Genomic DNA, 25918 nt, shown 5'->3' on the forward strand with positions numbered 1-25918 from the left:
CACTCAACACTTGGAACACGAATAGCAGAGCAATTATTTCTATCCGGAACATGTTCAAAATGGTCCCCAACATATCACGTAGCATCCAGCGGGTGTGATAACAAACAGCTGTAGGCCCAACCTTTGCATCACAGATGAGCATATGTTGTCAGTCAGGATATCAAACATTATATTACTGGAACTATGTTATTAGAAAACAACAATAATTTTAGTCACAATTTTTACCTAAAAACAACAACTTTGTTCTCGCCCTGGTTTTTCTGGTTTAATTTGCAAAGACAAATATAAGTAATCCATTCATAAATTAATTCCCCCATAAAGTGTAAACACTATGGCACTATTAAAACATTGCTCTGTTTGTTTGGACCAATGAAGTGGGTTTGGGCGGGGCAACTTGTTTGGCTGACCAATGGCAGACAGGGAGTGGTCAAGGACACCTGTTTGAAAACAGGCATTATTATTATTTCAATTCTGTTTGGCGCATAAATTACCCACTTCACTTTTAATGCTAAATTAATTTTCTTAAAAACATAAAGATTTAGTTCATCATTAAATCAAATACCTCCTTACCTTACATTTATATTTATGCATTTGGTAGATCCAAAGATAATTACATTTTATCACTTGCATGCATTCCCTGGGAATCAGACGCATGATGTTAGCATTGCTAGTGCCATGTTTTACTGTTTGAGTTACAGGAGCAAAATAAAATATAAGTGAATTAATGCTTTAAAGGTTGTAAATCATGGCCAGGGCAGTTATTAAACCATTATTGAGTCAGCACTGGTCTATCTCTGAAGTCCACTGGGATCCTCTGGTTATGTAAGACTTATCATTTGGTTCTTATTAGTTCATGTCCTCCCTCCCACATTTTTTTGCTACTTGTTTTTGACTGTTTTCAGCTATTAAAAATGTGTTTTGAAAATGCTTTTATTATTGCAAGATGTTAGGCTGTATCTGATGTTAGCCTGAAAGTGTCTATAGTTCCGTTTCAAGGGAACTCAACGCTGCGTCATGGTGTTGACACAATGTAAATGCATCCAGGCATGACCGGTGACTGAAGCACATGTTGCACATGCCAATCTCAATTGACTGACGGCACATGATTATAAGCACCTGTGCGTATAAAAGGTTACCTGCATTAGACGTCATCAGCTTTTTTGTCTACAGGAGCCACTTTGTTTGTATGTACGTGTAAGACGAGAATCTGATGGAGTGCATTTGACTCTTGAGGGAGCTGGATACGCTCATTGTGATGCGTTCTGGGTAAGAGCTTTTGTTCTTGATTGATTCTCTCTCTCGAGGGATAGAATTTAGCATTTGCATGGAGTACGTTTGGCTCTCAAGGGAGTTGGATGCACTCATAGCAATGCATTTGCAGTAAACACGTGAACCATGTCATTAGATGATTTCTGCATTCGGAAATCTGCTCGTTTCTATGTTTGATTGATAAATGAGGCCCACTGAAACTTAACATAACTATGAAACCGACCTGGGCTGCGTTTCCCAAAAGCATCGTAAGCCAAAGAAGATCGTAAAAATGATCGTACGACTGATCTTAATATTACGGCCTGTTTCCCAAAAGCATTGTAATTTAAGTAGCACTTGAAAATCATCGTAGATCTACGAGTGCTCTGGAGTAATCGTAAATCCCTAAGTGCATCGTAAGAAGATAGAGTTATGAGGTCACCTGCAGGACAACCGGCAGATTACACCTTTATTCAAGTGCAATAAGCTTTCAGTTTATTGTACACTTTATTACTCGTTTTTTGTTTAAATGAATTTCTTAATGAAATAATTAAAACGGCAGAAAACAAAAACAAAACAAAAATTGAAATAATTTAATACAATAATTTTAATCTAAATTAAATGAATGAACAAAAAAAAAATGTATAAAAGATGAAATATGCTTCAAAGACTGTGAACAATAGGGATGAACTCAAAAAATCTGTCAATGACTTGTATTGGGCATTTCTTGGTTGGCCATCATGTGGTCCTATCATGCCATCTTTGACCTCCTCCTCCTCCACCACCACCTCTTCATCTTATTTCTCCCTGTTAAGTAAGGACACTCTCATATGTCCTGACTACAACTACAAAGATTCTCAAACTGCTGAGGTGTGTGGCTGCAGTCTGGACAACAGAAGATGGAGGCTGAGGCAGGGGGATGGTTGTTTGGAGGACTAGGAGATGTGCTGGGAGATGGCAGATGAAACTGATAGTTCCTCTGAGCATGAAGGACCTGACTCAGGCTCAGGTTGAGTTACCCCTACTCCTCCATGGATGTCAATACCACCACAAATGCCATCTGAAGCACTTGTGCCAAGTATTGACAAGGCCTTTTCTTCCTCTGCTGTGAGAAGGGAGGACTCATTGGGCCCACCACCTGTTTTATTAAATGTTGTCCTCTGCAGTGCCCATTTCCTTTTAGCAAGGCTTGCCACTTCTTCCTGACCTCCTTCCCTGATCTTTTAATGACCCTAGTTGCAGTCATTTTTCTAGCAATATCCTCCTAGATTTGTTGTTTTTGTTTATTTGTTTGACTGCCCTTAAACCTGCTGAAAATAATACGTTTGTATAGCTCCACCTCATCTAAAATGACATTAATCTCCTCTTTTAGAAAAATGTATTTTCTTTTTTTTTGTTTTGGTTCAGCCATTGAATGGTGACATGGTGTCTCCACCCGAAGGTTTGTGCTTTTTATAGATTTCAAAATACAAGCGTGTGCTACAATTACGAGCCATTCTACAAGGTGACATTTCAGCACTTGACAAACGGACAGCGACTCTTAAGTAGCATTTAAAGCACAGCTGCGTGCGATCGTGCTAAGTCCGTTTTTGTGAAACGCACGTGAAATGAACACGAACGTTCGTAAAGCCGCTCGTAGCAAAACCTCGTAAGTGCTAAGATTCATCGTTATCTGAAAACGCAGCCCAGGCTGAGAGTAGGTAATGTAGCGTGTAGGGATGCTGATCAGGATTGATTCCGATTGCCATTTTTTTACAAGCAAATGGGGCGATTTTTGTTTTTGTTTTGTTCAAGCAAATTTATTTGTTGTTTCTCTGGTCTATTATAGAGGTTCCTAAACTAGTGAGAAAGAACTAGTATGATTTTTACATAAAACATGGTCATCATTTAGAAATAAAAGGCATTTTTCCTACCCTAAACGCCCACTGCTGTGATTGGCTAACATCTTTGCATATGAAATAGCTATGTATTACATGTTTAACTCTCTTGAAATCTTTTAGCAAGTTTTTACTATTACAGCTCCCAAGGTTAACTAATCGTGAACAGTTTTGATTATAGCATTATATTTAGATTGTGGCATGAAAGGTTGCAGTGATCATGAGCATTGTAGCTGATGCTGAGCGAATTAATGCAGCGATCTCGTCATTGCAATTCAATTTCAGCACACTAACGAATGTTTTCAGCATAACAAACAGTGCAAACACAATGTAAATAAGAGATTTGTTGATTATTACATACGTTTTGGTGTGAATCCAGAACTCGCCCAGTTTGATTGACAGCTCCAGCGATTGCAAAGGGAGCGTTTTTTGATCGCTTATATATATATATATATATATATTATATATATATATATAACAATGTGAAGTTGACTGTTTAGTCACTGTTTAGTCATTTACTGACACATAGACAAAGAACATCTGACTGTAGATTAATCATTACATAGCCTATCAGAAATCACTGGTCACAGATCAGGAATAAGAATTAACACAGTTACTTACATGTTGTCGCATTAGAGTCAAGTCTATATCATAAAAGTCTGTTTGCAAACCCTGCGCCGAAATTGCGACTGATTTACAAAAAATTCTGCTGTGAAATGTACCGCACACAAATAAATAATGCTAGACTGAGACTGATACTGTGGTAAAATATAACCACATTCCTAACATTAGGATCCTTTGGATGGTATTGTTATTTGTAGTCCATCCTGTATTGCTCCTCTCTCTTCCTCATCTTACTAACGCCAGTGGGTGGGGCCAAAGTTGCACTGATGAAGTAGGCGTTGATTTTCTTCTGAAGAGGCGATCTTTCACCTATCAATTCTACAATGACTCGTTCGCTGGGCTTGGTTACAATAAAATCTGTTTTTGGACTAACAAGTTTTCAGTTCTGAAACTTACAGGATATTCTTATAGCATGATGACCTCTTATATGTCTAAAGCTTAAGAAAAATTTGATTTCTCAGTTCATTACCACTTAAAAATAGCATTTAAACCGAGTGTATATTTCTAACAGGCAAACTGCCGCTTCTAGTGTAAATATAGGATAATTGTAGTCCTGTAAAAGGTCAAGTACAACAATATCAAATCAAATTACCTCATCTTTTGCGGTCAGAACTGACTGCATCCACACAAGCAGTGTGCCTATGATAGGTTGTGTATTCTGCCTTAGCAAATTACTGCCGTTCTCGACAATGTACCTTTATAAAGTGGGGTTTTAGCACTTACTACCATGAAAAACAAATATAGACACAGTCTGTGCATAGAGATCAATTTAAGACTGTCTTCGATATGAAAAAATACCCTGTTTGAGTTCTTGTTTTTAATGTTGAGAAATTATACGAGCAAAAATGCAATTTTTCCTGAATATATCCAAACGATTTGGAAATGTGACATTGATTTTATACAACAGTTTAATATTAGTGCCTCACCTTCACTCAGTGTTTGTCCGGTCTGCGTTTAAGTTAGTGTGTTTGTGTGTGTAGTTGTATCAGTCTTAACCTTCTGTAAATTACCTTATGGATTTTTATTAAAATCTGTGTTTTGAATCATCATCATTATCATCTTCTTCTTCTTCTTCTTCTTCTTCTTCTTGTATTCCTGCACCCTTGCTGACACAGTGTTGTTTACTCACACAGCTATGTTTCATTAGTGAAGGAATCTGAGGCTTTAAATTAATTGGGAGAGTCAATGATTGAATGACCCATCTGGGCGGGTACTCCAGTTCCCAGTCTCTCATTTTGTCCCCCACCCCAATAACAAAGGGTTTTAAGTAAGTATTGGAGCATGGATCTCTTGGGTTTGTCCCTAGCACGGTAGCACCTGTTGTCACTGGCTTATAGTGAATGAGACCGTTGTATAAGTCGCATAGGATGTGCCCAGTGGTGTTGATGCTCAACTCCTGGCTTGGCCGTAAAGTTGTTATGCCTTGCTCACTGTGCACAGTTCACAGCTCAGTTGTAGCAGGCATTCCCTCAGCATGGCGTAGCTAGTATTAAAATTCCCATAGCGATAAACACCATGAAACGGGCATTGTGTTCCCTCAAAAGGGAATATGTTGGGGTTGTGTATGTAACTCCAGTTCCTGAGAAGGGAATGAGACGCTGTGTCGCGATGCCATGCCTCGGGTATGCCTGCAAATCTCCTTCAGAATCAGACATTGAAGCTGATGACTTCTAATGCAGGCACCCTTTTATGCACACAGGCGTTCCATGTGATGTCATACAATTGCTGTCAGCCAATCATTTGGTGTGTTCCACACCTGCTTCAGACACCAGTCACATGCGTTCCCATAGCGTCAACACCATGACGCAGCATTGAGTTCCGTTCACAGGGAACCAGGGTTACGTATGTAACCCTAAGATGTTTCATGGCCACAAGTGACCACACAAATATTGATTTATATGTTTACTGTTATTACTGCTTTATTAATCTGTCTCCCTGTGGGTCAAAGAGCCTAGCAGATTTCTCCATATGACTCCAAAAATACTTTATAACGTGTAAATGTATTACATCCACCATACTGCATATAAAAGATAAAAAAAATTCACTTTTAACCATCAATCATGAACACTATCACCTTGTTTTCAGGATGAAGAAAATAATTTTACTGGTTGATTTGGCATCATATACTTCAAAAAAGAATTGTATTAATCAGTGCTTCTGTCTTGTTTTCAAGTAAACATATATAAATAATTTTCTTTTAAACTGTGTAATTAAGATAAGATAATTTACTAGAAAAGTTATATTATTATTATTATTATTATTATTATTATATATTAATACAATATTGTCATCAAGGTATCATCAGTTCAGTCACCATCCAACACTACATTTCCCATCATGCCTCCTTCTGGTCACTTGCATGGAATCACCAGGCTCCACCCTCACTCATTCACACCGATCACTATCACCTGAGTGATCACCACCAGTTGTCACCCATTACCTCAGCACCAGTTAAAAGGACTTGCCACACACAAACACATTGTCTAGAGCTTGGACTGAATTCTGTTGGTTTATCATTTATCTAAAAGCATTTTTCCTGTTCCCGGGGCCTGTTTCAATAAGGAGGTTCAACCAACTTAACCAGTTAAAACTTGAACTCTGAGTTGATTTACCCTGAGATGGAAAACTCTTGAGTTTTCGGTTTCAGAACAGCTGAATTGAGTTAGTTCAATCAACTCTGAGTAGGTTGACTCTGAGTTAAGCGCGTACACCATGACTATGAAAAGCTGCGAAATGGAGCTGCGAAATTACGATTCACCATGGCAACAGCACCCGACAAAAAGACGTCTGCATACTTCCGAGTCAATACACAAGTACAATTCTTAATCACTGTTATATTATCTGGTGAAAACTGACAGAAAGGAAAGTTATTGAACTAATACTCCTTTTCATGGTATCCCACAGGAAAGAGAAAAAAATATAAATAAATGTGGCAGCGACTTAAAATAATAATTAAATTGGTTAAATCGTTAAGCATAAAAGGTTCATGGCTGTAGGCTAAATGACTTTACAAACATTTGACATATTAAATAAACATTATGCAGGCGTCTATTTCAATGTGCCACAGCTGTTTCCATGCAGTATAATGCTCTTTTCACATAATTAAATGTTCTCTAATCCATTTTTTTTTTAATTAGGCTATTGAAATTAACGTTTGACTTCTATTCAGCCAACAGCAAGAAGGCAGAGGCTGGACCTGCACCACCACTGATAGATGAAGTGGTGATGCACAATATTGGAAGAATATTAAAATCCAACAGGAAAAATAATTACTGTTGCTTTTGTATTTGTAGGAAATAAAGTTGACCAAATAAATTGTGAATAATTTGTGTATAACAGCTGTGGTAGCGGTTACGGCATATATCTCTACCCTTCCATCTGGCATCCCATTCCATACAGTAATCTGTTTCATTTTCGGAAGGTGCTCTGATGGGATTATGTGTCATCAATACATCCAACCACACTGGAAATCCTAAAGGAAATTCTAGTTATTAGGTTACTTCCAAAGGTCTCAGCAAAATGTTATCAAGTGAACGTCATTAATCAGATTAGCCTCATTTAAACCAATTTCTACACCATTGACCTGCAATCCTGTGAAACTCCTCTCTGATGGCTCTCACAGGTTTGTGTCCAAACAACACAAACTCTCAGAAAGTACACGATGTCATAGAACGATGTTTCCGATGTCATATAAAAATGCGCAATGAATGAATGTTTTGTCTTGTTGTTTCCAGGCAAAATATAAAAGAATTCTTCAATCAAGATGCATTTACTACATAAGAAAAACTCTGGGTTTACAGAAGAAAACATGCTCCTGACCAGGTTAGGTTCACAGAGTAAGTTACCATGGTAACTGACTCCGAGTATAAGTTATAAATATTCGTGGTGTTTTAAAATGAGTTTATAAAAGTCTATATACAACGTCATAGGTGATAGACCGCCTCTACAGAAGAAAATCAACACCTGCTTCATCTTTGCAACCTTGGCCCCGCCCACTGGTGTGTTAGTGAGATGACGAGAAGAGGATCACTGGTCTTAAAATAACATTACCTTTCAAAGGATCCTAATGATACTGTAGGAATGTGGTTATTTATTTTCAACAATGTGAATGTCTGTTGACCATTATTTATTTGAATGTGGTACATTTCACTGTGGATTCTTTGGAAAATCAGTCGCAATTTCGGCGCATGCTTTGCAAACAGACTTTTACAAAAGCGACTTGACAGTAATGTGACAACATTTAAGTAACCGTGTTAATTATAATGCCTGATCTGTGACCAGTGATTTCTGATATTTAATGATTCATGTAACAGTCAGATGTTCTTTGTCTATGTGTCAGTAAATCAAACCATTAACTAAACAGTCAACTTTACATTCTCTTAGTAGGATGAAAATGATCTGTTATTTAAACCGTGATTAAATTATATAAAGAAATCAATCAAAGAATGTTATCTTTAGTCGCCGGAGCTGTTAATCACACAGTTTATCAGTCCTGAGGTCTGGACTCTTGCCAAAACTCCCGTTATAATCAACGGATCTCTTATTTACATTGTGTTTGCACTGTTAGTAATTATGAAATCATTTGTTAGTGTGCAGAAATCGAGTTGCAATGACGAGATCACTGCATGCATGTACTTAATGTGTCTGTGATCGGCTACAATGCTCATTGGAATACATCACTGCAACCTTTCATGCCACGATCTAAATATAATGCCATAGATCTAAATATAATGCTATAATCAACATTTTTCACGATTAGTTAACCTTGAGAGCTGTAGTAGTGAAAACTTTCCAAAAGGTTTCAAGATATTTCCCCATGTAATACTTGGCTATTTCATATGCAAAGATGTAAGCCAATCACAACTGGACGGTTTACACTCTGAGTTTAAATCAGAGGGCTAAAAACAGGGTAGGAAAAATGCCTTTTATGTAAAAATCATACTAACATTTATAAGTGTACCTCAGGACACATTATAAAACAATGCAGTTCATGACCTCTTTAAGAACAAAACAAAAATGCTTTAAAAAAGGGAGGGAGAAACAATTTAATCTGGTCATTTTGTTTTTTACTCCACTGAGTAATTGAACAATTCAACTCTTGGTTATCAGCTATCAGAAAGTGACCAGGTGCACCAGAAGTTTGTTACCGTTTTTTAACTCTCATTAATTCATCTTGCTCTTTGTAGTCTGTTCAAACACACGGTTTCTAAACTAGGTTGTTCTGAGTTGAGACTGAATCAGGCGTCTTTTTGATGCTGGCAGGGAAGGCATTTGTTATTTGTTAGAAAGCATTCGTTAATTGTTAGTCCTTAGAAAGGATTCTTTGTCAGGACTCTCTGATTGCGACCTAAATGAAGCAAGTACTTTGAGATTATTTCCAGCTGTGATATTGATCTGTAAAGCGTTTGAAGATTGTGTTGTGTGTGTGTGTGTATGACTGATGACAAAAAGGGTGGAAATAGATTTAGGCCCATTAAATGCCTCACAAGTTGAAGATGATTGAAATAACACTAATATTCATGATCCCTAGCTGACCTTAACATGCCTCTTGATTTTTCAAGCCATGCTGTCATATTCTTGATTGCTTTCATGTAAATACAGTTCCCTTTCGTTCAGTCACTACAAGTTATGTCAGTGATTGACGAATGGGGGTTTCACTAGAGAGCCCTATCACCTTCGAGTTATTAGAAAACGAGCCAATGGTGGGTCTGTGGAATTTACATCGCGATGTAGCAAATTAGCTCTAAGAAATATTAATAATCAATAATAACTTGTAATTGATTATGAATATTTGGATCAGTTAATAGAATTAACTTTAATGTTGTATTTTAATATTACAATCAATTAACCTGTTTGTCCCGTGAACACTCAGTGTTAACTGTTTATTAATTCTAAGAAATTTACATTTCCGGGGTATGGGAAATGTCTTTCTTACTTTACAGCACTACTAAGAGCAAGTAGTCAAAATCTATGATTAGGGACTCCAGTATATGAGCTTGAGACACGGACAACATTACGTGTGACATGAACAAGATTTTATTAACTAGACTAAACACTTAAACTACTCTAACATACACATACTTACATACATGCATACAGTTTACCGAGGGAAAGAGAGCTGAAGCAGGATAAAGAAAAGTTCATATTGAAATTCAGCAGATCAACAGCTTTGAGCAAACCATCAGTTTAGTTCTAACATGCCCTTCTTAAAAAATGGGTAGGATACTTAATCTATCAAATAATGAGGCTAAGTTTAATACTTGCATGTCTCGCCCATTTGAATTAAACTGTCCTGATGCAATTTGTTGAGGCTCCAGTTGATCTTTGCTGATATGGTCTTGATGATAGAGAACCAGTGGGAGTCAGAGGATCTTTGGTAAATGGAAAGACAAGGCCGCAGCCTGGCACAAGCTTGGGGGTCCTTAGAAAACTTCTAGTCCAGCATCATCTTCACATCAGGATTTCAGAAAGGGACTAAGAGACTAAGGGAGTAAGAGGCTAAGAGACGTGATCTTGTGATCAAGGATTTTTAAAGCGTGAAGATGTCACCCCCTCTGGATGGTTGTGAGCCAATAATAAGTTGTTCCCTTTGGAGGGAATTTCTTTACGACCCTTTGTTCAAGCAGGTCTTTGAACATGTAATTTGATTGGATGTTTAACCAATGAATCTATTCTTATAATACTAATGCGTCACAAAGTTAGCAAAATGTAATGTAAATTAACAAATGGGGGATGAAGATTGGAGTTTATAGAGACTAAACATGGTATAGTTGAGGTTAAATTGACTGTTGATTCTATAATAACATACATAGTATCAAAGAAATAATAGTATCAAAAGACACTACAGAAGACAGTAAATCATTCACACAGTGTCCTGGGATGCATGTTCATTTATAGATCAGTTTGTCTATAAATTAATGCAGGAAAGTCTGCTTTAATGTCTGTTTCTGTCTTTCCTATGGCCTAGGTCTTGACCACATGACTACATTTTTCATAGCAATAAATGGTCCATCCAACTAACGGTCACGAGCGCAACCTTGCGTGTTTGGGCTTTAATCACGCTCGTGGATGAGTCATGTTCTCATAGCGGGAACATGCCCATTGCAGTGTTGAGATCAAGACTCAATGACTTCCGTGGAGGTAGAGTCCCCTCTGCCACACCCCAATTTATCTCCTCCTCGAGAGGGGATTCTTTGGCTGCTGGCCAGGGTGATTTGAGGGTTACGGTGTGGAACAACCCGACAAATCTTCCTCGGACCACACCCCCCTGCACATCGCAAGCCGTGGAGCTTCCGGGTGAGCCTGGTTCCTCTCGGGCACCCGGAGTCTCATTCGGGGCTCCGGTGGATGATGCTATGTCGCTCACAGCATCACAAGTCGGGCTTGATTCCCATGGGGATGAGGATTCGGCTGCGTTGCCTCCCTCGGGAGTGCCAGCGTTGCCCGAGTCGGATCCAGAGCTGACAGCCATGCTTGCCCGGGCAGCTGAGAGCATCGGGTTGGAGTGGCGCCCGTCGCCCTCCCCCGAGCGCTCAAGGCTGGATGATTGGTTCCTGGGGGCAGTCCCCCATTGGTGATTGGTCCCCCAGTGCCTTTCTTCCCGGAAGTGCATCAGGAGGTCACCAGGTCGTGGAAGGCTTCCCGCGGCCCGGCAGCGTCCTCCGCCTTCTCTTCCTTTGACGGCACGGCGGCCACTGGTAACAGCCAACAGGTACACTGGGATACACAACGCTCACCAGGATGGGGCTAAAGGCCCCATTATTAATACATTAATCCTTTAGGTAAAGTAATGTGTTTAAATAATTAACTAGTTTAATAGTTAAATAATTAACTAATAAATATTACATTGTTTATTCTATGGCTTCGCATTCATTTTATTAATATAATATGATTATTTACACAACAAACATGACAGAAATAATGCTATGTATTGCTCAGTGAAGGATTGAGAGTTGAAATTCATTTTAATTTAATGTTGATCATTTTATTATAATTTTTTTTTATTAATTAATATATTTCTGTTATTTTATAAAGCAAGAAGGAATGTTTTAAAGAGATACAAACCAACTAATACCACAAGATCACAGAACAATGTCACTGAAGAGCTGCTAGTTAAAGTGATATATATATATATATATATTTTATATATATATATATATATATATATATATATATATATATATATAAAATTAAATTGCAATGTTCTCAAGAAAAACAAAAAAAAATCTTGGTTTGAATTTTTATTTGAGTTGAAAAATTATGTTTAAAAGTTCAGTTAAAGGGTTAGTTCACCCAAATTTTTGAATTATCTCATAATTTACTTGCCTTCAAGCCATCCTAGCTGTATATGACTTTCTTCTTTCTGCCAAACACAATCGGAGTTATATACCAAAAAAATCCTGGCTCTTCAAAGCTTCATAATGGGAGTGACTAGGAGTTTTTGAAGCTCCAAAAAGCGCTTCCTTCCATCATAAAAGTAATCCATACGGCTCCAGTGGGTTAATAAAGGCCTTCTGAAGTGAAGTGATGCGTTTTTCTAAGAAAAATATCCATAATTATAACTTTATAACTTGTAATCACTAGAGAGTCGAGTTCCAGTGTGTAACGTAGCATGAAGTAGGAGTAACGTAAGCTTAGGTGAGAGTAGACACCTCTCGTGGTTCAAACAAATAGTGATGGGCAGCAAACTCAAACTCCTCCGACATTTCTCTTTAAATATTCTCGTTTTAGACCTCTAATCCATGACCGGTGTTTTGTTTTGCTCTATCCTCTTCGCTTCCGCGTTCATCAATAGGTAATGCGTTGGGTCAGAGTTGACTCTTCGGCCAAAACTCGACTCGCGTACGGAATCCAGTGATTCACACATTTAGAAATATGGATATTTTTCTTACAACAACCAGTATATTATCATTTAAAATGGGGACATGAAAATGTGCTGCAAAGCATGAATGACCCACCAGCAGCTACTAAAAGTATTCTAAAGTGTATTTATTTCACAAACTTAATTCATGTGCTGTGAAATTTGTTTCTTATAATAAACTCTAATGGCCAAAACTATTTGCAATTATGTAAAATTGAAAAATATGAAGCCAGGGGGTTTTGTGTTCACAAAACAATTAAGTTAGAGTATATTCACAAGCCTAGAGTCACCTAGAGTCTTACAGAAAGTATATGTAAGTGGGAATGACTGTTTTTTATGACAACGAAAGCAGCATGAATTGGTACTGGCTAAATGCATGCTTATTTCTCACCTACATCGTCTCAGCTGTGCGAACACTCCATCAACGAAGCGCTAGACTTGCCAGAAACAGCAAAGACTGCTGAAGCTGCCCAGTATAGGGAGAGCAATTTACATAAGATAAACACTGCCTTGCCCACTAGTGGACTACTTTTATGGATGACAAGTAAAAATTAGTTGTTATGTAAGGCCTACCAGATTGAGGCATGTTGATGAAAGGAGCAGGTACATTTGGGAAGGTTTGGATGCACATCTCTTTCCCCAACTTAATCAAAACCCCAGCACACACACTCATGCAAACAATGCACAAACTTCATGTAAAGATATTAGGCACATTCCACAGGAAGCATACACATCACTCCTTCCTCTCTGCCTCTTATCCTCACTGATCTGAGCTGATTGCTGTGGCTTGGGAGGAATGATAATGGAGGAAAGAGAGATATGAAAGAGGAACCACGACAGCATAGACATCATCACCTTCCTCATTACTGTACATCTGTCTTCATAAGCCTCTATTTAGTCATAGTTTTTGTTTTTGGATAAAAATGTCCTTTAAGTTTAGTCAATATTTTGTCATATGCATTATTTAAAGTCTATTTTATTTGATTGATATATAATTTCATTCAATGAAAATAGCATTTTTATCTGACAGAATTGTGCAAAATGGCAAAAATCTAGTCTTTAAACTTTAAAATACAAAACTTGTAAAAGCATTTAGTATTTAAACATGTATATATATATATATAAAATGTATCAATATAAACAAAATGCTTTTTTTTTCTTTTTCCAAAAACATATCTTCCAGTGTTTTTTGCAATTTTTTTAAAATATATATATTGTCATATATTTTCACTAACAGTTTTAAATAAAATAATTTAATTATCGCTACATTGCGTCATTTTCATCTCATCTTCGTTATCGTTGATGAAATAAAAAAAATACTTTGTTAATGAACATTTTCATAATTTAATTGACAAAATTAATTGATGACCATTTACCATCAGCGATCAACATTCTCTTAGCAGAATTTGCAATCGTATTCTGACCAAAATGTATGAGTCTTTCCATTGTTCTTATTAAGGCCTAGGTGCCATTCTCAGAACAGTGGAAATGGTGGGCTGGGCTAAGCATTGTGGGAAAGAGACAGTGAGATGTGACTCCAGAGCAAAGCCATGCCAACATTGCTGGAAAACGAGAGCATCAAATAAAAACCATTCCTTTAGAGAGAATTAAGCAGAGACAAACAGTGAGTGGAGCTGTAAGAGAAAAGTCTGCCTTCAATTTTCTACATAGCTGTTTTTGCATTGCGTTCAATGTTTTCTTTCTCTTTGGGAAAATAAACCGCAAATTGTTCTGACTCAAGAGTTGTCAAATGTCTGAGGAGTCATTTCCCGAGGCTATTGAAAATTGGCAACTATCAGACAACAAGCTACTGATGGCTTTAGAGTTTACATTGATGCTTTGTTTCAATTTGCAGCTTTATTCTTTATGATGGATGTGCTCTTCAGAAGATTCAGCTCATCTTTTTGTTTCTTTATTGCATTTATAACTGGTCACACTTTAGATTAAGGTCAAATTCTTGCTATTAATTAACTATTTACTATGACTTTTGCCTCAATAAACTCCAAATCACTGCTTATTAATAATTAGTAAGGTAGTTGTTATGTTTATGTATTGGGTAGAAATTGGATTAGGGATGTAGAATATGGTCATGCAGAATAAGGCAGTAGTATGTGTATTATAAGTACTAATAAACAGCCAATATTAGTAATATGCATAATAAGCAAAGTTAATACTGAGAATTGGACCCAAAAGTGTTACATTATAACTTTTGAGTTCAGCTTGAGTGGGGTGGGGGGATTTCTCAATTCAATTCATAAGCTTGGGATTTAATGTTGGTCGCTACTCAACATTGATGCATTCTGATATATAAATGGGGTACAATGGGGCTAAAGGCACACTGCTGTACATTTGATTTTATTCTCTTCTGAACCACTAGATGGCACAAAAATTGCAGCATAAAATATCATAAAAAGATTATGTTAATCATATCATATAATAAAATATTATATTTATTATTACTACTGTAATGCCATAATACATTTTATAGGATCTTCAAAGCTTTTAGATTAATTCGTTTTTAAATATTTATTTGAATATATACTATTTATAAAAATAAATAATAAAAAACAAGATATTTATTATAATAAACAGAAAATAGGATTAAGCTGAAGTGATTGTTTTGAAAAAGTATTAGTTATTATGCAAAACATATTACTTTACCTAAAGGATTAATGTATTAATAATGGGGCCTTTAGCCACATCCTGGTGAGCGTTTTACCCCCAGAGTGGGGTAAAAGGCCCCCCTTGCCACCTCGTACATTTATACGATTTTTAGGCTAAACAAATCACTTTAATGAAATCATTTCACAAAATGTTTTAATCCATTAATGTTCAATTAAAACATAGGCCTATAGGACTATAGTATTTTGTTATGGTATTATAGTATCCTTGCAAGCACAGTTAAATGAGTTAAATTAAGACTTAAATGTAGGTAAAGAGTTGTGAGAAAAAAGGATGTGCGTCAGGTCTTAAAGTGACAGCAGCCTGTTAAATCCGCTGCTGTGATGTCTGTCATTAACCCTTTCTCACGTAAGTTTAAAATATTCTGGCTGACCTCGTGAGGCGACCGTTATTTAGAAGTGTCACTTTATGATTTCCATGGTGACGCGTCATTGCTTGTCATGTGACACACCGCAGCAACAACAGCGCTGAATGAATGATGATCTGCTTTTATGTCATTTTTCCTTTTCTTTTTCAAAATATTCACAAATTTGTTAGCTATGGCATGGAATATCTGATATTCCGATTGTCAAATATATGCAAGTGGATGTGTTTTGTTGTTTAAACACCTTTATAACGATCGTGTTAGTTGAGCTGTATGCGCATGTTATTTTGTGGCGCAGACGCAGTTCAGAGAATCGGATCTGTTGGATTTATAACACGTGAATTCATCCACTTCTCCCGAAATACATGACAGTAAGTGGCCAGTGAACTGGGAGATAAATAGAGTAAACTTTAAAGTTACTTACACAATGTGTATCTGCTATGAATAAAACGTGTCTAATTATAATGGAAAGGATTATTGTTGCCTCTTCCATAGACATCAGTGTGTATTTTACAAACTCTAAATGTATTGTTTTTTTTAGTACTTACGCAGAGGAGTGTAACCTATAAGCAGCCTCTCTGGCTATGTCATTGATAGACGACAATGACAAGGGATGAGCATTGGAATTGGAATTTCTCTGGATTTACAAATCTTTGCAAACTTTTGGGATAATGTAAGTACAAAACTGCATGAAATATATCATGCTGTGCAAGTGGTTTTGGGATATTTTATTACAAAAATCTGACATATTGTGCCTTTAAACAATTTTTTTTAAATATAGGCTGCTGTCTTTATGTTGTTTCTACATTAATTTGGAGATTAAATGTGAAATTATCACAATATAAAAATATATTAAAAACTTTAATAATAGGTTTTATTAATCACAATTAGTGATTAATTAGAGAAAATTTGTGGATATGCAAATGCCGTTTGACAGCACTAATATAGCTAGATAGATTATTGCTCTGAATGATGAAGTAGATCTTTTAATTTTCTGGTAGCATTATATACTTATAATACAGCGTGGATTCACTGGCTTTTTACCAGCATCTCAATTTGCACAGGACAACTTTTACCTGTGCTTATTTTTTTCTGGGCATTGGAGTATCTGCCTCCCTTGTTGTATCCACAGAGAAAACACCAGAAAAGAAGTCGTGTCTATTCTCAGAACAAACATAAATCAGACCCAACAGAACTATATAAAGGCTAATCCCATGAGCATGTTTAAACTGAATGATTTATACTTTCATTAACACTACTTTAAAGATAACGCTAACGATACGCTACTCCACATAGAAAGAACATTCCGACAAGTTCCTGATCTGATGCAGACTAATCTTAAGTGGCTGAAGCGGATTCATATCGTCTTGGTCTGGAGAGAGGTTTACTCAAATAAGCGGGGCAGTCTGAAATCTGCCCCAAGGGCTCTAAATTAGACTGTGCTGCAGTTCCATTTTGTCACCATAGATTTATATTGGAAAATTGTGGGGAGGACACCTTCTGCCCCGCATAATGCATTCCTACGAAGCCATAAGTTAAATGAATGCTGAACACATTTATAATTTATTATTGATTCAGTTTAAATAGAGGTATATATTTTGGATGGATATTTTGGTGGGGCACCTGCCTTTATATGAGCACTGGCTAGAAAAACTCCCCTATATCAACGAGGACTCTACATTGATACGATAGTCAAGTTTGGGTCCTTGCTTGTGGAAATAATTAGCGTTATGATAGATAGTTTGCATGTTTAGAGCTGCAACCGAGAGACTAGAGGAAGCTGCCCACTCAGGTATTCACCCTTGACTGTGTCCAACACGCGGATGGGATCCAGATGTGCAGTGTGTGTGCTATTTCACTGATGTTTCCTCATTGATTTGAGTGAGATCAGTTTTGCCATTTTTTTGCCATGCAAAAACATGCATTTATATATATCTACCCCGTAATGTGCTGTCACGTGAAATAAAAGATTTAGTTTTGCTATGAAACAGCCCATGGCTGAGACTGCACATTTCAATTTGAATACAAATTTTGCCATAAAATAATACACTTGTGTCAGGAGTGCAAAAAAGAGGTACCATACAGTACTTTGGTAACTCAAGCTCAATGCTTGAGATGGTCTATATTTGCATTTGGCTTAAGGATGTGACACACGTATTTTTTTATTATTATTTTTGTCAAATGGCAAAAAAATAAAGAACAAAAGGGCTGACATATTGCCCTAGACATGATCAGGCATGAGGTGCCCCACCAACATGAACACAATTACACATGTTAACACCTTTTTATTAAAGTACTGAGTATGTCATGTTATGGGAGTGACTTTAAAGTCAACATGATATCACAATTGACCCTATACTTTCTTAATGCACTTTACTGGTCTTATTGTGACCAATCCATTACTGTATGTTATTCCAAAGAAAAAAAAAAGTTTGTCTTTGTAATCTTTAATCAAAATATAATAACACACTCTTCCTATGAAACAACTTTTCTTTTCCGCTGACGCTAATCTGACGGCATGGATGAGGGCCAACAGGTCATGGTGTAGCCAGATCTTCAGACTGACGGCAGAAGGTCTGGACTCTAAAACAGATTTAATTTGCCAAGGACCGCCCAAGAGGACGTCTGACTGACATGTTAAGCAACCAGTTACAGTTTTGTTCAGTCATGTTTAGTGGTGTGAAAATGTGGTCAATGACTGCTGTGCAACCAAAAAACCATTAATTCAAGAATGTTCTGCAAATTTACTGCAATAATAGCGCGTCTGCAAACATTTAGAAAATGAACTTTTATTATGCGGTTTTATTATGTCAATTAAAATAAGAATGATCTGGGGGTTATCTTTAATATCATGCCAGGGGACAAAAACTTGATAAACTTTAAAAAGTTCAAAAAGTAAATAATAATAATAATAAATAATAATAATAATAATAATAATAATTTAAAAGATCCCCTAATAAAAAAATAAAATAAAATAAATCACCCCTTTAGTAAAGAAAAAATGACTGTATACTATTTTGGATTTTATGTCAACTTTTGCTGTCTTTTGCCGTAAATCTTGAGACAAAGAAGTGTGAATAATTGAATTGAATTTGCACATGTGGTGTACTTCAAATCTTAAAAGTATATTTTTAAAAACCTGTACTTGCAGATTATATAATATCAATGAAATAAAAGGTACAATTTCATAACTGTTTTATGTCAAATTTTGTCGATGTAAAATTAAAAGTTTTAATATTAATTTTAAATCATTAAATTTCATAATCTAAATAATTAAATAAGTACACGTTTTGATGTGTAGTTTAACATGTAAAGCACATGACATTAAAATATATTTTAGTTTACCATAAATGCCTTTCTGTACATTTGGAAGTACATTTAAACCATATTTAAAAGGCAAAATAATAACTTTGAAATGTCATATAAAGATGTACTTTGGTCCATCTTAAGTGGGTCAAACAAGCACTCTCAAGTTCAACTACTCAAATTTAAACAATAATATGTTTTCATTTAACTCTTTCAAAAGTATGCTAAAGTGTAATTCTTTTTCACAAGGGTGAATTAGCCAAAATAAACAAAAAGAAAAGGGCATGTCCAGATCATTGTAAATGAAGGGTATTTTTGCAGGCACATATTATTCCATGTGATCCAGCTCAAGATCCCTATGTCACTAAATGAGGTAAAAGAATACTAATTCATCAGAGAATTTCATGTATTGTCATTATGAAAGTTTTAAACTTAAGTACACTGACAACAACAATGTTAAAATAATACAGATAAGCAAAAAGGTAATTAACTAGACAGTTGACACCACGGTGAATTGAAAGGTCTACAACGGCACCAGATCCTCATTGCCTTTATCAAGTTTATTTTTTGATCATTACAGTTGAATGGAGATAATACCTTCATTAAACATTCTTCACTGTGATTAGATGCCACATCCACTTTGTGGTGCTCCTTCATATCCAGGATCATCTCTACCACGGGACTCACTCTCCATTGATAGGATCCTGTTTTAGCTCCTATTTTAGCCCTCTCATGAAGGTTTCCTGTCATCTCGATAACCCATCTTCCTATCTTCCACCCTGACCTTAAACAAAATGTGCTTCACTTCAAAGAGTCTGGGAGAAGTAACTTGCTAGTTGTGGAGGTCCTAAGTAGGGAACGAACATTTCTGAGACAGTCAGTGAAAAATCATCTTTGAAAAGAGAAGCTTCTCTAATGAGGCATTAAGACCAACCCAAACAAAACTTCTTTTTCTTTTTTTCTCTCTTTGTTGACACAGTGCGGAAACACAGTCCCCCCTGAGCTTGTGATTGTGAAAACAAACATACAATATTAGACGATTTTCTGATTACACGTCTCTCTGAAACTGTCTTTTCTATGACTAATAAAGCAAAACCAACTTTTATGTATTACTAAAGCTGACAAGTTGATTCAATCAAAATAGGGTGAATCTGAGGGGAGTCCTTTTCATTGTCGGACAAGAAGCTTAATGTCAAAACCTTTTCAATACATCATACTAGATCACATGCATATATCTTATATATACTATATATTAGTCTCTAAGTGCCATCTGAAATTTTCTTCTAGAATGATCATTTTTATCAAGCTCGTATATTTAAGTTAAATAATTTCAATTAAATGGCAATGCAAATTACCTATTAATTGTCATTTAAGTGACATTACTTAACTTAAATGTACAAGCTTTATAAAAATGATCATTCTAGAAGAAAATTTCAGATGGCACTTAGAGGCTTTTGCATCTGAACTCTTCATATATATATATATATATATATATATATATATATGACTTTGAGAAGCTCCAGACTAGGATATTTTATTCCATGATTAAGCTTTAATTGCACTACAACAGCACCATCTAGTGTTTAAAAAGGCGCTAGAGCAACTTAAGTTAAGGCATTCATTTCTAAAAACTTGTCTGACTAACATTTGACCAACATTTATAGTTTATAAATCAGACATTTCTTTATTTTTTAATTCAACACATTTTAAAATATCAAGGGGTACTTTGCAGATGTTACTACACTGGAGTTGACTGTATCTTCTGACCTTATAGGTTCTCATCGAATTTGCGGATGATATGGTGGTGATGGGCCTCATCTCTGACTATAAATGATGCTGCCTACCTTGATGAGCTGGAGAAACTGTCATCATGGTGTTAGTCAAACTGTCTCTCTCTGAATGTCAGCTAAACCAAGGAGCTGGTTGTTGACTTCAGAAGAAGGAACTACTCAGCATCGGCGGGATACCTTCATCATCTTCTGAGATGTGTGCAAACCTGGTGACCAACTGCAAGAAACGTCTTGCCTCTGTGCTTGCCAACAAGGGTTTCTAAATAATGTTTTGCTTGGGGATCAAATACTTTTTTCACTCACTGAAATGCAAATCAATGTATAACCTATATATCATGTGTTTTTTCTGGATTTTTTGTCTCTATACGTTAAAATAAACCTACCATAAAAATGATTGACCCTTCATTTCTTTGTAAGTGGGCAAACTTACAAAATCAGCAGGGGATCAAATAATTATTTTCCCCACTGTATACCTATAAAAACCCTGATCATTGTCAGAAATGGATTGCTGCTATCAAGAGGGAACACTGGACTATTACAGAACACTCCAGACTGTGCAGTGAGCACTTTATTTCGGGTAAGTAATGTATTGCTAAGTTAAGTGTTAGCAAACGCTAGCTTTCCTAACCTTAGCACCTATTCCCTACCAATCAGCATTTGCAGACTAATTACATTAGGTAATGTGTCGCTGGATAACGTTTCCAGGCAAATAGCCTAGGTCATTTGTGTCGCTGGCTAATGTTATGTATATTATATCCACTGTTTTCTACCACTGCAGGAAAGAAAAGTGATAATCCTCTGAACCCCGATTATGTATCAAGTCTGTTTGCCTACCTGTCACCTGAGTGGCAAATAAAACTTTAATAAGGATTAATCTATACATAATTTAACATTTATGCAGTGCAAACTGTTTGATAACTTTATTCAATTTCTGTATATTTCCTACCTGTTAGACAAATATTTAAAATATAGCCTACTGTCTATGTTGTTTCTACATTAATTTGGAGATTAAATGTGAAATTATTACATTATAAAATATATAAAAAACATTAGTTTTTTTTTTAATGGCGATTCATCATGAGTAACCACAGAAAAAAAAATCGTGATTTATTCTAGTTTTTTTTTTATTTTTATTTTTTTGCAATTGATAAAAATAAATAAATAAACATTATGTTTAAACGATACTCACTGTTAAAGGGATAGTTCACTTTGAAATTAATTTTTTATATGTTTTAGCTTACCTCAAGGGCATCCAAGATGTAGGTGTCTTTGTTTCCGCAGTAGTTTCAATTTTGATATTTTTAGGTCAAACCGTTCTTGTCTGTCAGTCATATAATGCAGGTCTATGGTCACTGTCTCAAAACACAAGCACAGAGTCCAAATTAAAACAATTCCCCATCGTCCAAATGAAACAATTCCCCATCATAAGTACACATTGATGGCCTAAGACACGAAACGAGCGGTTTGTGTGAGAAAACGAACAGTATTTATATCGTTGTTATCTCTTGAAAGCAGCACACGTCCAAATGATCTGACGGCGCGGGCGGGTATAGATATATACATAGTTGTCGCCTTGGCTACGGTTTCGTTCCAATCAACTGCAGTAGCGAAGGCGACATCTAGTGTATACATCTATACCCGCCAGCGGGCGGGTATAGATATATACACTAGATGTCGCTTGGCTACGGTTTCGTTCCAATGAACTGCAGTAGCCAAGGCGACATCTATGTATATCTATACCCGCCCGCGCCGTCAGATCATTTGGACGTGTGCTGTTTTCAAGAGATAACAACGATATAAATACTGTTCGTTTTCTCACACAAACCGCTCGTTTCGTGTCTTAGGCCATCAATGTGGAATTGTTTCATTTGGACGATGGGGAATTGTTTTAATTTGGACTCTGTGCTTGTGTTTTGAGCCAGTGACCATCGACATGCATTAAATGACTGACAGACAAGAACGGTTTGACCTAAAAATATCAAAATTGAAACTACTGCGGAAACAAAGACACCTACATCTTGGATGCCCTTGAGGTAAGCTAAAACATATCAAAAATTTATTTCAAAGTGAACTATCCCTTAAATGTATGATTATTTTGTAATCTCATATAATTAATTTGCCATTACACGTTTAGCAGAGAGACAACCCAGATGTTTCTACTGCGGCGCACACTTTAATAAATATTCTGACCCAAAGCCTGGGCCAGACTCAGGCAGCTCAGGGTCAGCAGCAGCCTTCTCCTGGTTTTTATCAGCCGGGTCAGGGACAGCAGCAGCCTTATCCTGCTGTTTCTTCAAGAGTAGAGCAGGATATGACCAGGTTATTAGCACCTTCTCCTAACGATTAAACTGTTCTATTTGTTCTAAACTGTTCTATAAGTAACAGTGTTTTTTTTTTTTTTTTTTATAGAGCATTTCCTGGGATGTTCAAAAAGTAAACAGCAAAGCCTCAAATACAACTAAAAGCAACAGCAAGGAAGCCATTTACATTTCAGATGTACCTTTAAAGTAAAATTACTGATTATTCACCCTCGCCTTCCGAAGAGTTAGAAGAACTACTCCAGGCAGGTCTGGGCAAACGTATTTTTACGATCCAAAAATGAGATCACTCTCTGGAGGGTGGCTGCTTTATAAGGCACCAGCTGCACTATATTAAACACCAGAGCAGACACAAGCATGTGAAGAGCCAAACACAACTGTTTTAGTGCAAACTGTACAACTGATATTTGAGTGGTGTTATAGACACAGGGTTACAAGTACACATTTTCTCTTTGCATCCCAAAGCTTTCAAATGTATACATACTATGTTAGAAAAAGTTATTATTTTATAATATTGCACAGGGAAGTGATCAAGTATAGGTACTACTCGGGCTCTGGTCATTACTAATATTTTTTTTTAGCTTCCACTTTACAGATATAAGCAAGGCTGCATTAATGCACGGGCTTACCTGGGCTGAAGCCCAGGGGCCTCCCATGTTCAGGTTCATGATGAGCTGAAAAGGTCATATTGTTTTGTAACTTGTCAGGTTTTCTGTCAATCACTCTAATCGCACGTTACATGTCTGCTGATTGAGTGACCCACGTGGCCCCATAAGCCCCGTTCACACAGCCAGCGATTTTGTCGCTGTATGTCGCTAGTCTCTATACTGTGAAGTCGCTTGTGGGTGTTGGTAGTGCTGTCGCTCTAATGTTATTGGTAGACTGTTCGTCTGGCCACATCTATACAAAACACCATCACAAGTGATACAACTATATTATTTTAATTTGACTAGGAATTAGGCTCAGAAGAAACAGTATGCTGCTGGGAGAGTGTTTTTATATTACCACACAGCAGTGTTCAGTGGATTAAATAATTTACTAGATTAACGATCGATCAATCTACAAATTAAACTCACTCATACTGTCATAAATTACTAAAACGTCATCCGAATTTGACAAATAATCAATTTTCTTGTCCCTAATAGTCAACATAATGCAGGGGAAATTGTAAAATGAACTGCAGCAATGCTAAACTTGCATCATAAAACTACAACACTCGAACTATAAATGTATGAATTAAACTCACTGAGACTGTCGACAGTTTCTTTTCCATGCATAATTTTATTGTATCCATGTTTGTGGTTAGTTACAGTCAAATCAGTGAAATCGCCCTCGAACTCTTCTGTCTTGCCTGCACTGCACTCGAGACGGTGACGGGAGCTGAGCTCCACTGAAAGGCTTCTTTCCTATTGGAAAGGCTTCTCATTTGCATAAAGTAGAAATTTCTCAACTGTGATGTAGATTACCTAGATATTACACTTTTTTTTTAATGAGACTCTATAAATCGAGGGGATGGGGGGCCTACAAAACCTCTCAGCCCCGGGGCCTAACATTAGGTTAAGGCGGCTCTGGATATAAGCCTAATTATACTTTAAGGGACCACTAATACTTGTAATGTGTATTTGAATTGGCAGGTGGCCAATTCAATGTCAAACTAGTGATCAAAGACTTCAGATTTTAACCTAGAATCAGACAAATCTTTTAGGTTTTGCAATTTTTCTCAGACAGTCAAATCATGGCCAAAATGTCAAGGGGATCTGACTAAAATATCATAATGGTTCAGAAAGACTTAATGGTTTGTTATTCATTATACCTATTTCATCATATATTATTAACTCACTGGCTGAATTCACATTAACATTTTATATTGTTTTTATAAACATGTTAACAACCCAAGAATTAAATGGGTTGGGGACGGTGGCCGAGAGAGCTCAACGCGCTGCAACTGAAGAAAACACATGAAAATAGAAAAAACACCAGCAAATAAAGAAAAAATCATCAGTTTGACAACACTGGCTGCAAATACTCACAACGCACCCAAATAGAAAAATGCGCTGCAAGCGTTCACAACGCACCCAAATACAGAAACGTGCTGCAAATACTCACAACACATCCAAATAGCACCCTTAGCTAGATACTCTGGTGGTCTCAAATTTGTCTTCTCTAGAGTTTAGAAATGATCTCAACAACTTCACATTCTGTGCTCAGATTTTTCATGAATCATGTCTGCAACCACTCATCTTTGGTAGTACATAATGAAGGCAAATTGGCATTGATTTTTTTCATCCATAGTCATTGTTAATATTATTATTTTGCTGACGTTAACGATTGCTCAGTCTAATTTGTTTAATGTAAGCCTCGTAGTGTTGCGACGCTTGAAAAATACAATATCATATTGTTGACTTTTTTAGCATGCTTCTTACATTAGCCTATTTCATAAATCCTACACTGAATTAAGTTATCTTATCAGTAATATAGTCATAATCCAAATAATGCATTAATTGTTCATTTATTTAATCAGTTCTATCATGATTGCATTACCATGACTTATGGCACTTGCAGTAAAGTGTTATACCTTTATCTACTTTAAAATTGAAATATATATATATTTTGGTTTCATTTTCAGAATTCCTGATTGTCAAGTGCAACTTGCAGTGTAGAGAACAGGCACATTTTCACTGTTGTTACTGCCAAAACACAAAAATAAGGAAAGTCCAGATTGTAAAACATTTAGCATCATGCAAAAAAAGACACTTTCCACCTACAGAACCAGCCACTGTTCAGCCAGCTGCAATCAATGAACCAGTTGTCACCCGTGAACCCATGGTCCCCATTGCATCAGTTGCCAT

The sequence above is a fragment of the Rutilus rutilus genome, assembly GCF_951802725.1.
Source record: "Rutilus rutilus genome assembly, chromosome: 19".
In the NCBI taxonomy this organism is placed as follows: Eukaryota; Metazoa; Chordata; class Actinopteri; order Cypriniformes; family Leuciscidae; genus Rutilus; species Rutilus rutilus.